Source organism: Triplophysa dalaica, chromosome 25, assembly GCF_015846415.1.
Source record: "Triplophysa dalaica isolate WHDGS20190420 chromosome 25, ASM1584641v1, whole genome shotgun sequence".
In the NCBI taxonomy this organism is placed as follows: domain Eukaryota; kingdom Metazoa; phylum Chordata; class Actinopteri; order Cypriniformes; family Nemacheilidae; genus Triplophysa; species Triplophysa dalaica.
The window spans coordinates 3,473,471-3,488,410 of NC_079566.1; the positions used below are offsets into that span (position 1 = coordinate 3,473,471).

The 14,940-nt window shown below is 41.5% G+C and overlaps 1 protein-coding gene across 4 annotated transcripts in view; it reads left to right on the top strand.

Annotated features, from left to right (window-relative positions):
• Window positions 1-7,956: 7,956 nt before the first annotated feature.
• LOC130415728 (tenascin-X) overlaps window positions 7,957-14,940 on the top strand; it is a 38,578-nt gene continuing 31,594 nt past the window's right edge. For all 4 annotated transcript variants that reach the window (XR_008905959.1, XM_056741605.1, XM_056741606.1 and 1 more), the window contains exon 1: window positions 7,957-8,018. The gene's annotated coding sequence lies outside the window, so the exon portion shown is untranslated. The remainder of the gene's footprint in view (window positions 8,019-14,940) is intronic.

Consider the following 14,940-nt stretch of genomic DNA (forward strand, 5'->3'; position numbering starts at 1 on the left):
AGATGAGCACCACCACATGGTGTGTAAAAAGGCTAAAGAATAAAACTCCTCACCTGTCTTGTAAAGTTTGACGGTCTCTTTTAAAGTTTTTATCTCTGTACTGTCTGTTCTCAGTCTTTCTGTCTGTTGGTCTGTCTATCATTGGCTTTCTCACTCTCTCTGTTTTGCTCTGCGAGGAATGATGGCCAACAGTCTCCGTTGATTCTTGATGTTCTTCCAGTCTGTGCGTTTTTAAAATGGACAAAGCAGAATTTCCCCTGGAAACCTCCATCTGCCTTTTACTACAGCCAATGGGCAATTCTATTAATGGACATGAATGGACTTTTGGAGCTTGCTGAGGTGCTTATAATTTGCAGGATTATAAAATGTGTTTAAAGCAGTTTTGAAGCTTTCAATCAATGTTTCATGGAAATTCTTGCCATGTTAAACCAAAACATCTTACAAAAAAAGAGATTTCTACAGGCAAGTAGGGCATCAGAAATGCTCATCTATGGTTGACTGACCAAAAAATATCCAGTGTAACCACAATTCAGTGCTTCATTAAATCTGGTTACATCTGTTACACAGTACCTCTTATAAATTAACATAGATGCATTGGGCCCTATTTTAACGATCTGAAACGCAAGTGTCAAAGCGCGAAGCGCAAGTAACTTTGTGGGCGGGTCTCGGCGCTGTTGCTATTTTCCCGGCGGGATAAATGGCTCTTGCGCCCGGCGCAAATCTAAAATGGGTTGGTCTGAAGTAGCTTCATTATTCATAGGTGTGGTTTGGGCGTAACGTGAAATAAACCAATCAGAGCGTCATCCAACATTCCCTTTAAAAGCAGGTGCCCAAGTTCCATTATGGATTGCTATTATTATGGCGTATTTACCAGGCGCAAAAATATGAGCACGCTCAACTTAACTGGTAAGTTGAAGACTAAAGTTTTTAATGTACTTACATTATGGTAAAGTTGATTTCACAGTCTTTTTTTTCAGTCTTTCAGTTTTTTCAGTTTTTCAGTCGATTTTTTTTCCTGGTTCTTGACGGACAAACCAATTTGTCAGATGTCCTTATATACATATATGTCTTATTGCCACTATTGGGCAAACAGGTCTGATCCTTAATTACTACAATTTGCCTGAATAATTTGTAAGCTAGATTTATGCCTATTTTTTCACATCTTCGTGGCACACCACAATGATTTCCGTCATCTCATGTGTTAATATTTTTTTAGTGTAACAATTTATGATTTGCAAAAATAACTGTTGCATCTGTGTAGATTACATGAGCAAAGTGTATGTGCGTTGTGCACGCTATACATTATGGTCAAGCATGCGCCCCTAAAATAGCATAATGAACAACGCGCAACGCGCCACTGACTTTAGACTAGGTTTTTTTCTGGTCAGTGGCGCAATTGTTTAATGGAACAGCAAAATAGCACCAGGGATTGTTTGCGCCGGAACACGCCTCCTTTTTTGCGCTGAACCGCCCAGGGAGCGCAAGTTCATTCACTAGTTTAGCGACGTGCTTCTGTGGAGGGAAAAGCCTTTTCGCGGGTGCAAAATAGGAATGACACATGCGTCGGTGTACAAAGTCAATTGCGCTGGGTGCAAGATTGTCTTACTTTTGGATGAATAGCCAACATAAAAAAACATTGAACACTGAAAACACTGAAACATCATACTCAAGTCAAAGTACCATTACTTCCCAAAAAATGTAATGCGAGGACAGTACAAGTACCTGTCCTAAACATTACTTAAAGTATGAGTAAAAAGTAGCCCTTCTTAAGTACTCAAGAGGTAATATTATGCTGTGAAAATTAATACACTTTACACCCTGCAGATTAAAACTGTAGTTTACAGTGTGTTTCTCTATTATGGATGTACTTCTCTATTATGGATACTTGTATACAAATGTATAGGATGATCCAATGTAAGTCGCTTTGGATCCATCTGCCAAATGCATAAATGTAAATGTACTCAAGTATAAAAAAGTGTGAAAAAATACTAATTTACAGTAATTTACTTTACACCACTGACTGTAATCCACTGGATCCATCTGCAAGAAAGCAGTAAATCGGCTGTCAAAGTATAGACCTTTCCACATGGTCAATGAAGCTAACCTTTTTCAGTCCTTTTGATTTCCTCGCCATGTGGCAGTCATTGTGTAGGACTCTAGGAAGACAGGACTGGTAGTAAGTGTTTTTGTGGGTAGCTGGGTTAGGTTTATGTTCATCATCTTAAGCCTTCCTCTTCATCTTTTTTTACATTTCCCAAAACCACATAATGCCCTTTTGGCAGATTTTGGAGAACAGGACCTTATCATTGTATGCTGAATCTTGCTGACAGATATATAAGTCAACCCCGAAGATATATCCTTTCAATGAAGTCTTGCCTTTTGACCAAACATGAGAATATGGAGAGAACTGTGTCGTGAGTTGCATGCTTTGTTATATTTTTTGGTCAAAGTGCAAATAAAGTTGGCTTCAGGTGTATGTAGCATAGTTTTATCTGTGTTACCAATCCAGTGGAGCACACATTTGATTCAAAAGGCCATTGTTTTTGGATGGTACAGAGAGTAAAAGATGTCCTTTTAGTCCCAACCTCTGACAAAGAAAATCAATATACAGTTTAATGCAAAATGTAAAGGACCCATATGGAACATGGTTTTGGGATCTTTATTTGTTTCCTTCCTACGCACCTGGGTTTAACAGATGGACAACCCATATTGCAATATGTAACGTGTTCTACCTCACAACATTAATATACCCTATCAGAGAACCCGGTCAACTACAGCATTTCTGATGGTATAGATGTAGATGGCAAAAACACAAATTGTTTGAAATGTTAAAGAGGCAAAACAGATTTAACTTATCCAATCAGGGCAAAACCATGTCATTTTGTATTAAATGAAACCAGGTAAAAGTGAACCGCTGATAAAGTGGGAAGGGCCAAAAGCAAACATGCTGGGATGAATGTAGTTGTGATCAAAAACCCTGCTGACCTAGGGGACTACCAGTCACTACTCTCCTCTTTCTCTGCTAGTGTTACCACAGCAAAACTGTCTTTCTATACCACCAAGGTAAGCAATGCACCTAACACTCGACAGCTTTTCTAGACAATTAACTCTCTTTTTTGCCCCAATCCTCCCCCGCCCACTTCGTCATTGACTGCGGAAGACTTCGCTGTATTTTTCACTGACAAAACATCATCCATCAGCAAACAATTCTCGGTACCTCAGACCTCGGGGTCACCTCCCACACTCCAATCATCGAACTCTCCTCTTTCACCCCACTTAAGGACACAGAAGTCAGCAGGCTTCTCTCCAGCCACCCCACCACCTGTCCCCTTGACCCAATCCCCTCCGATCTCCTTCAGGCTATATCAAGCACACTCACACCTGGACTCACACACATTATCAACACCTCCCTGCTCACTGGCACTTTTCAATCCACATTCAAACAGGCCCAGGTCACGCCCCTACTGAAAAAAACAACATTGAACCCTTCTATTCCCGACAGTTACAGACCTGTCTCTCTCCTCCCATTTATAGCAAAAACACTTTAAAGGGCAGCTTTCAACCAGGTGTCTTCCTACCTATTCCAGAATAAACTACTGGATGACAAGCAGTCCAGCAGTCGGTCCTGATTCTTCTAGACCTATCTGCAGCATTTGACACTGTCAATCACCAGATACTGCCAGCAACCCTGTCATGATTAGGAATCTCAGGCTCTACCCTCCGCTGGTTCAAATCCTACCTCTCCGACAGATCCTTCAGGGTGTCATGGAGGGGCTCGCTGTCCACTGCTCACCACATGATCACTGGGGTCCCTCATGGGTCGGTGCTTGGACCGCTGCTTTTTTCCATCTACACTTCATCCTTGGGTCCTGTTGTGCCGATGACACCCAGATCTACATCTTATTTAACCTACACGATACCACTGTAGCAGCTCGCATTACAGCCTGCCTCGAGGACATCTCAGCTTGGATGAAAGGGCATCACCTCCAGCTGAACCCTGCCAAGACAGAACTACTGGTGTTTCCGTCACACCCCACGGTCCAACCCGATCTCAACATTCATCTTGGCAATACCACAATCACCCATTCCAAAACACCCAGGAACCTCAGAGTCATATTTGATGAACAGCTGTGCTTCAATGATCACTTTGCAAAGACAACACGGTCATGCCGATATGCCTTATTCAACATTAGAAAGGTCAGACCCTATTCAACTGAGCATGCAGCACAACTCCTTGTCCAGGCCCTGGTAATCTCAAGGTTGGACTACTGCAATGCTCTCCTTGCTGGTCTTCCTGCAAAGGCTGTCAAACCACTTCAGCTGGTTCAGAACGCAGCAGCACGCCTCATCTTCCAACAGCCCAAAAGGGCTCACGTGACTCCCCTTTTCGTCTCTCTTCACTGGCTACCGGTTGCAGCCCGTATCAGATTCAAGTCACTGATGCTTGCCTACAGGACTGTCACTGGATCTGCACAGGCTTACTTCCACACTCTCCTGCACTTCACATCCCATCAAGATCCCTGCGTTCAGCAAACCAGCGGCGTCTTGTATTGCCTTCTCATAAGGGCAGTAAATTGCTCTCCCGCTCGTTCTCATTCACAATTCCTTCCTGATGGAACATTCTGTCTAACTCTGTCCGTTCAACCACATCTCTCACAGCATTTTAGCATGTAAATGTAAATGATCAATGTGACGTTGACTTTGAAAGAAAAGCGTAACAAAAGAGGAAAGTCCATTAAGGGGTCAAGATTTAGGATATATGTCATCCACAAGGCCCTTCCACTTTTGTTATTGTGGATGGATCACCATGATCTGGGTCTAGTTCTTCCCCCTCACTCTGCTGACTCCTAATGTTTTTCTCCAGTCCTCTGTCCCCAAATTGCAAGACACTGAGCTTCTGTCAAAGTTTCTTCTTTTTTTTGTGTGTGTTTAAGCAATGTCATATTGTCCTGAAAAAAATTGTAAATCCTGTTCTGGTTGATGGATTTTGAGGTACATTCTATAACTTTCTTTTAACTTCACGTTTGGTACCTAGTCAATGTTTGTTGTTGACTTTTTCAGGGCAATGCTTCATTAATGTAATGCGACTAGGAGAACTAGGCCTATTTTCCACCATCTTGCTCAAAGTTCAGTAATAGAAGATACAAAAGAAACATTGTCTACCTTCTAGTTGTACACAAATAGTTTTAAAGTTTACGTGAACCGACAATGATCAGCTCCATAAAGAGGGCTGATTTAACACAGTCAACTTAATTAAAGGTTTGCTAGGTTTGATGAGCAAAATACCATGCTAGACATCATTGAACTTCATGACAATTTTTTTTTTGTTTCTTGATCATACGCCACTAAGTTAGGGATTTTAGATTTTCGGGTGAAATTTCAGAATTGCCCTACACGTTGTAAATGGTTCTACGTCAAGCCAATGCTTACCTGAATAACATAATAAATCCAGTCATTGTGCCTCTGCATGAGCAACACAGGCCTGATTTCATTTTCATGGACGACAGTGTCCCAGCTAATAGACTATGTTTACATGCCCACAAATCATTTGACTATTTCCTATAATCAGAGTAAGGACTTAATCGCAGTAACAAGTTCAAATGACATGAGAACATCTCTTTGCTCCCGTTTACATGAATGTTTTATGAGTCTGAATATTTGCTATAACAGCACAAACGATGATCTCAAGTACAGTAGGTGTGTTACTGGCTAAAGTTTTAATATATTTGCATCAAAAGCAAAACACAGTTATGTATCTTATGGTAATTCAAGTCCGGTTACCTTAGCAAATTATGACATATACCACATGAAAAAACTGCAGTATACAGTACTATGTTCACTTTGGTAAATTGAAGTAAATGTGCTATTAAAATATATTAAAATAAACAAATATTATGTTCTTTTTAGATGTTATTGTGACGGGGGTAAGAGACACGACACTCACACAGCGCTGGTTCGAGCAACCCCAGTGGGGAATTTATTATAAAGTAAACAATACTTAATATATATTGACGATATCTGGGGTGCCCGTAAGCTGCCATCTGCCGATCCGTTCTCGTCCTCCGTGCTTCCTTCATACAGTCTCTTCCTCACTCGCTCTCACTCGGGGGAAGAGAAGACACCGCGTTAGGCGTTTTGGAGCCAGAAACCCGCAGCTTATATGCCCGGCAGCTAATCAGCGTCAGGTGGACGCAATCAGCGTCAGCTACCGGGCCGTTTCCCAGGCGACGCTGATCCTGGACCTGCGCCTCGCCACATTCCCCCCCCCTAAGCGTCGACCTGGTTCCCAGACGCTCGGGAAAACGATAGGGGTGGGAGGGGAAATGTCGCCTGCCAGTCCGACCCATACTGACAGGCTGGAAGATGGACGGGATCGTTGGCAACTCCATGCGTGGGACTCCCTTCTAGGCCACACTCTCGGACGGCTGGGCAGCGACCTCTGTCGGCTAGGCAGCATTCTCCGGCGGCTGAGCCGAACTCCTTGGCAGCTGGGCCACGCTCTCTGGCGTCTGGGCCGCGCACTCGGTTGGCTTTACAGCCCTCTCCGGCAGCTGGGTTGCTCGGTCGGGCGGCTGGGTAGCGGTCTCTGGAGGCTGGGATCGTCCCTATTTTCGGGCCGTCGATCTCTCTCCCTCTTGTCCTCGGGTTTCTCCCTCCTGGACCACGGCGAGAGAGAGCATATCCGTCCTGCTCCGGGGCTCAGGAAACACGGTAGGCAAGACCCTTGCACGAGTCGGTCTCTTTCTTCCACGCCCGCATTCTCCACCAGTGTGACGGGGGTAAGAGACACGACACTTACACAGCGCTGCAGTTATGTAATATGTATACGCGATTTAAAAACACTGTATTTTCCACATACCGTGCATGTTTGTATCTCCTCTTTGCTCCGCCAATCTGAAACGCACAGATTTTTTACAAAGCTCATGGGTCTGAAAAGTAAGGTGTGCTCTGATTGGCCAGATAACCAGTGCATAGTGATTGACGGAATACTTCAAGCGTGTGACTGAAATGTAACGACTCTTTTCATATCTGGAACATCAGGTTCCTCTTCAATTGTACTGACAGGTACACCACCTTACTTGAGTATACATTTTGGGGTCTTAGACAAATCAGAACACCAACTGATGTAGATTTGTGGGGGTGTGGTAACACGAGGCGTTTCAAGCAGGTCATCGTGAGCATTCGCATTTAAATAGAGCATCTTCTGTTCCCACACTTTCGTTTTTGCAATTGTATGTGTCTAAAACATGCATGGGCAACTTATTACACACCGAAGACACAGACCTTAAAATACGACAAAAAAATTGTCAATTGTCAAATCAAATACTTCATTTAAAACAATTATTCTACAATAAAATAATACTATAAATGAATTTTAATATAAATAAAATAAATTATAAATAGTTCTATTTTTAGACACTATCCAAACATAGACCGGAAGTTAACTGGGGGTCAGGCGCGCGTGTCTGATGAAGCGATCTATAGAACTGGATCTTCCCCTACAATCTTAAAACCATGCCCCTTTACTAGTACATGTAAATGAGTGTGAAATAACTGAAAGCTTAACAGTATTTTTTTTAAAGGACAATATTTTATTTGTCCTATCCTCACTCTGCATGAAGAAATGTAGAACTAATCAATTTCAGGAAAGAAAACTCCACTGTTTTGGGACTGTTTTAAAAGCCACAAGTTGAGCAAACTGATGAAATATGAGTTCAAAGACATAAAAGATTCAATCTGGTCATTCAAAATATGTAAAATATCAGATGTTTTCCATCGAAAAGTACCACCCAAAAGGGACCAGTAAAGCACATAGAACTACATCAGAGAGAAACTGAGGGGGAAGTGAGAGAGGAAAAATTCTTCAAGTATGAGCAAATTTTATTGCCCTCCTCCCCTCTTTCTCTCACTCTCTTTCTCTTTTTCTATCATCCTCTTTCTTTTCGAGTCAATCAGTAGTCTTCGAATGCAGTGGAGAAGCAGACAACTGACTGAAAAGAGCATCACAGACTCGCCAGGTAAGATCTGTTACGATCAAACACCTACAAGACCAGATGGCATTTATTTCATATTCAGCTATGCATTATTAACAAAGGAAAGGGAAAAATATCTAAAATATGTTCTCCCTTGTTTGTTTATTTATTGAAAGAATCACTTATCTATCCACTGCTAAGGATCGATATTCTAGATGCAGTTATTGATTTACCAGTTTAATCAGTCATTTTGAATTGTTGATGTGAAACAAATTAAAACATAAAGAGTGGCATATAGAATTATAACAAATGTTCAAAAATGAGTTTCATACAACATCACACCCTTAATGCTACAGTGGTGTGTAGAAAATGAGTTACAGTTATCAAATGAAATATTAGTAACTAAGCATGTTTGTTTTTATGCTTGCATCATATTTATAAGGCATCATATATATATATATATAGAGAGATTTAGAAGCTAGAGTTCTGATCTTGTCAGACAACGGCAGTCACATATGCCCTGCAGTTAATATTTTATTTGAAGAATGTGCAGTATATTACACTAGACTGTTAATATGAGTGAGTTTCTCTCGCAAAATTATTCCAGATTTTGGACTGGTCTTTTATATTCTGGAATGGTCATAAATATTCAGAATAACATAAACGTTATAAATGCTGATGGTGGCAGAAGCTATTTCCCATGAAAAATACTTACAAAAGCAATTTTTTGGGTTGATTTCCCAGAAATTGAAGTGTAAATATTATGACATTTAAAAATTGATACATTATTATTTTAATAAAAACCTTCTTAATGCAAAAATGTGAAAGACTAAAAAATCTGAAATAATTAAAATTTAAAAGATGAATAGGAAAATAAAAAATACATTGAATAAACAAATATTTTTGTTTGGTACTGAATTTGATTTTGAATGACCTTTTCCTGTAATGATTATTATATGATTTATTTTTAACATTTTTTTATTTATGCATTCATTTTTTCAATACATTATACAACCACATAAATAATTAAGAGATAATTTCAAAGACCACTTTCCGATTTCTGAATGTACTATCTATGTGTTAGGTAAAATTATTATTTTGGGTTTATTCTGTGAACTACTATCTTCTAAATTTCAAACAAAAATATTGTTTCTATTTGCATTATTTGCAGAAAAGGAAAACTGGACAAACAAGTGAAAACAAAATAAAAGATGCTCTGTGTTTTTTTAGGCCGCAAATACTGCAAAGAAAACAAGTTCATATGTGACCCTGGACAACAAAACAGTCTTATGGGTCAATTTTTTAACTGTAATTTTGTACAACATCTGAAAGCTGAATAATTAAACTTTCCATTGATGGTTTGTTTAGATAGGACAATATAGTCAAGATACAACTATTTCAAACTCTGAATCAAAATGTTGAGAAAATGGCCTTGGAGTTGTTCATCTGAGGCGCTGTAGCAGGCCGTTGGTAAGAAAAAAAGGGTTTGTTTTAACAACCACTGTAATGACATTGTGGAGAGTAGATGAACCCAATTGCGGAAATTTGAAACTTTAAATCGATACCAAACTTGAGTGGGTAATTCCCATATAACGGGCAGCAGCGAGCAATGTTTGTAGACGTGTTTCTGGACATTTTCATTTGTGATTTTGATGCATACACTCAACAAAGTAAAGTTTTTTAGGCTATATTTATGGTAGACAATTGATAAAATATCTTTATGGTACATCTTAATATCAATTTTAACCCTAACAATGTTTTATTGGCTATTGCCACAAATATTCCCCTGCTACTTTTGTGCCACAAATGCCGGTTAGATGAAAACCTTGAACGATCTCTTCATTATTCAGCGCGGCTATATAAACTGTACATATTTGTACTTGATTCTGAACATTAAACTGAATTGATAAAGGATTAAACATGTTAAACACATGACCTTATTGATCATAAACATATACAGTATACCACAGCAGACTGTTGACACTAGTGACAGACCATTTTGAAGCCGCAGACACCTTCCTGTCCTGAGGCACTTCCTGATTCAGTTTTTCTTTTATTTTAAATCAAGTCTTAAAGATGTTTGTTAAACATTATGATTCGGTTTTAAATTAAGTTTCCTTCGGTCATGTTTTCATGTCAACGTTTGAGTAGTATTCAAAAACTGAAACAGGAAGTGCTTCTGGACCAGTGTTGTTTATCTTGCAAAATTGTCCCTAAAGACTAGTTTATATAATTTGTTAAGAGTTTCTTATACATTTTTATTTGATATTGGGTTTTCTAACGTTTGATTGGAAATGTCTTCTGAAGGAAGAGGATGTGAGATTGTTAAGGGGATTTGAAGCCCTCCATTCAACCTCAAAGATGTAAATGAGAAATGTATGCTGTCATGATGATGTTTTGAGGTTGTGTATGTGTGTTGAGGTGATCTGTACACATTTATTCAGTGTGTGTGTGAGCAGATCCCTAACCCTCTCATCAAAAGACACAAGTGATTTACAAACTTCCTCCAGATTGAAGTATTTGCTCCCATCCAGTATGACCTCATTTCCCGTTACTTTCACTCATTCTTTCCTGATCTCTCTTTATTAGTCTCTTGGTTTTTATTTAACTCATTCTCCCACAGTAAAGTTTTGTAGCGGCATGGTTACGTGATGATAACAGATGTTTATGCCATTATACTTTGACAGACTCTCAACAATGTTTATTTTTGGAGCATGGATTTCACAAAATGTTTGTAATATTCTTTAATATCCTGGTTCATGTTGACATCGGAAAAAAATTGTCCGTAGGGTGTGAGTGCGTGAGTGAATGAGTGTGTGTGCCCTGCGATGGGTTGGCACTCCATCCAGGGTGTATCCTGCCTTGATGCCCGATGACTCCTGAGATAGGCGCAGGCTCCCCGTGACCCGAGGTAGTTCGGATAAGCGGTAGAAAATGGAATGGAATGGAATGTTGACATCGTTGGATCTTGTCGTTTCTGCAGATTCGTCAGCTGCACATTCATGCTTTTAATTTGGAAGTTTATCACGTCCCAAAGGTTCTGTATTGGATTCAGATTCAGTGACTGGGAAAGCCACAGAAAATCCTGTTTGAGACAGCATTTGCTTAAAGAGTAGCAACAGGTAGTCTTCAACAGTTATCGATTGAATTGAACTCAGTTCAACACCCATATTATAGTTTTGGAGTAAAATCATAAATTGAGGTCAACCATGGTATTTGTAAAAAAATATAGGAGTAGAGATGGTAATCAATCTGCCAACAAACAACCATGGTTACCAGAAACATTCTTACAATACAAACCATGTTTACTGCACTTCATTTTTACAACTGAATTTTCCTAAGGGTTGTTCCGGGCCACATGTTTTCTATTGCCAAATCTTCTTGTTTTTCTTTAGTTTATTTCATTTGCCATGGAGAGTTTTGTCCGTGTCTGGATGTGTTGAACATGTTTTGTTGTTTTGTTGTGAGGGTATGGCTTTGGTTTCATTTTCATTGACCATGTTCAAGTCTGAATGCAATCTTTGTCCAATTTGGGTTGTGTGGATTCACAAAGCCTTCTGTCATGGGAATGAAAAAACGAAATCAAATTGCACAGTTAATTCACAATAAAGGTCAAGGAAGTGAAGACAACAGAGTAGATGACCACTCAGGTGAGTAGATCCCTGATGCATAGTTCTACCAGAAAGACTCAGAGGCCAAAGTTGAGTATACAACATTTATTTGACAGCTGATAGACAGAATATATATGGATATAATAAGATGGTAACAGTTCTTTGGAGTAGGCCCTGTCCGTGGCTCGCATCCAGAGGGCCAAGAAGTCCTCCACTTCCCGCCTTGAGATGGTAAGGCGGGGGCGTAGCCAACCCCAGAGAATGATCGTGGGCTTACCTCTGGAGCGGGGCCTACCCCCCCAAAAGAAATGATTTCTACTCACCTGCTGGTTGGAGTCTCTAGCAGAACCTGCAGAACGATATTAATTGCAAATGTTAGTGATAAAACAATTTACCGGTCGCGAGTAACACTGAGACGGGGCCCGATAGGCCACAACATATACACGAGGCCTCGATGGGCCACAGCACTGACGAGGCTGACGAGGGGCCCCAGTGACAGAGGTCCCGATGGGCCTCAACACTGACGAGGCTAAGATAGGCCACAACTCTGATACATAGCCCGGAAGGCACGACACTTGAGACAAGGCCGATGGGCAGCAACCACTGACAAGGCCACGATGGGCCACAACATAAAAACGCAGCCCTAATAGGGCACAACACTGAGACGAGGCCCGCTGGGCCACAACACTGACAAGACCCCGAAAGGCCACGACATTATGAGGTCCATCCAGCCCCTTCTTTTTGACAAGGCCCCGACGGGCCACAACCACTGACAAGGCCGACTAGAGTCCCCAGTGACAGAAGGCCTGCTAGGCCACAACACTGACAAGGCCGCGATGGGCCACAACATAGGAACGCAGCCCTAATAGGGCACAACCCTGAGATGAGGCCCGCTGGGCCACAACACTGACAAGACCCCGAAAGGCCACGACATTATGAGGTACATCCAGCCCCTTCTTTTTGACAAGGCCCCGACGGGCCACAACCACTGACAAGGCCGACTAGAGGCCCCAGTGACAGAAGGCCTGCTAGGCCACAACACTGACAAGGCCACGATGGGCCACAACATAGAAACGCAGCCCTAATAGGGCACAACACTGAGACGAAGCCCGCTGGGCCACAACACTGACAAGACCCCGGAAGGCCACGACATTATGAGGTACATCCAGCCCCTTCTTTTTGACAAGGCCCCGACGGGCCACAACCACTGACAAGGCCGACTAGAGGCCCCAATGACGGAAGGCCTGTTAGGCCACAACACTGACAAGGCCACGATGGGCCACAACATAGAAACGCAGCCCTAATGGGCCACAACACTGAACAGGCCTTGGTAGGCCACGATACTGAACAGGCCTTGGTAGGCCGTGACACACCACCACCAGTATTTGCAAGATTTACCTGGATATTAGACGGATAGGCTCGTTGAGCTGCCGTGATGGTAGAGGAGTCCGGTCTTATTAAGACTCATAAGCAGAGGATGACCATCTACCTGTCCATTTAATGGTTCCCATTGGACTTCCGCGTTCTACTGCGGTAGTACTTGCTCTGATCCTGAAGGAGTGTCGGTATACAGGAGGGGCACACATCGAGCTGACGCCTGGATCTTGACCGGATGAGGCTTGTTGAGCTGTTATGAGGTTTTCCATTAGAATTCCGCGTTCAGCCCGGTTGTGGCTGCTCCGATCCTTGATCTTGACTTGAAAGAGCTTGTTGGACTTCCATGATGATTTTGGAGTCGGGTCTTATGTAGGGTTTAAATGCAGATGACAAACATCTGCGCACCAGCTTTGTTGAAATCCTCACTCTGCAGCTTCGTAGTTGCTCCGATCCCAAAGTATTTTCAGATCGTGGTTAAGCTTCATATTACCGTGATACTTAAGTAGAAGAGTGTTTTTGCAGTGTATATGTGGCAAATATACAACGCCAGCGGTATATCCTTGAAAATGTATATTGTGACTTGAGTTGCTGATCCTTCAGGGTTTAACTTATGCTTTCATTTTCCCAAAACTCAGAGGGTATTTAACCGAATGTGTGAATTAATTCCATCAAGGAATAACGACGAGAATGTTGCGCTGAAATCCTGTCATGAGTACTTAGCTTTAGGTTACGAGTGTATAGATGGGGTTAAATATACTTAAGTTCATCATGATTCTTGAATTAATGCTGTTGGTATACGACGTCAAGCATGGAATGCCCTTAATGTATAAGGTTCGTACTCCGCTCTTGAAAGTCTTAATCGTTACTGGATCATGGCCTGGTTTGGAACTTCTTTCCAACGAAAGACGATTGACTCTTGACTGCGAATAAGCCATGATAAACGATGGAATAAAACAATGTGAGACCATACGGGCTTTATGTGGCAGGCTATAATGAGAAGCATGTCGGTACAGATTCCGGACTTCCCATTTTTAGCGAGTACCAACTCCTGCCATCAGGAAGAGAATCATGATTGATCTTGAAGGCATCCTCGATCCGCTTTGGACAGAGACAAGGATCTTGTTGTTGACTGACCTAAAACGAGAGGTGTGTTAATATCATTTGCACCAGACAGCCCCGTAGCGTATTAGGTTGAATCCCTCTCGTTGTGTTGCGTGGTCTCATGAGTGCGATACGGTTTTTACAAGAGCACTAGACAAAGCAGCTTGTTGTGAAGAGTTTGCTTGTCTTTCTGTTCCTTTGTGTATGACGCCGATTAAGGCACGCCACTCGTTCACTTAGGTTCCTATAGTGATTGAACTCATTCCGGCTGCATGGAGTTCATATAGCCTGTGTCTAGAGACAGGTAACTTCCTATATGGCATGAGTCTAGCTTCAGCAACTGCAGAGTTATATTTTCTTTTTGGCCTAGGTGTTTTGGTTACCTAGGCGAAATGGCATGTGGAATTCCAGCACCGTGACATCGAATCATGTATACAGATTGTATTACGTCGAACAACGATAAGTTCGTTCTGCTATGTCACGTCGGCCCTTTAAACTTATTTCTGTCTTCGCAACGACTGAAAAAAAAAAAAAAAAACTGAATTACCAAATATCGTGACGAGACTAGAACAGATGGAGCAGCGAACGCAAATGCGCAACTGCTGAAACCAATCTTTGCTCCTACGACAAAATGTAAATATATTCGTTTAACCGTGAAAATGCATGCTGCTCATACGTGGATTTTTTTTTTTTTTTTTTTTTGGAAAAAGGCAACCACAGAATCTAATCACTGACCGCTCTACTTGAACCGTGAAAATACTACTACTACTACTACATTTTTATTTACAGGCGCCTTACTGACACCGTACACAAATAGTCACAACGGTCGTCAAATACAACAATAATACGAGCTAGATATAAACATGGAATAAGCAGGC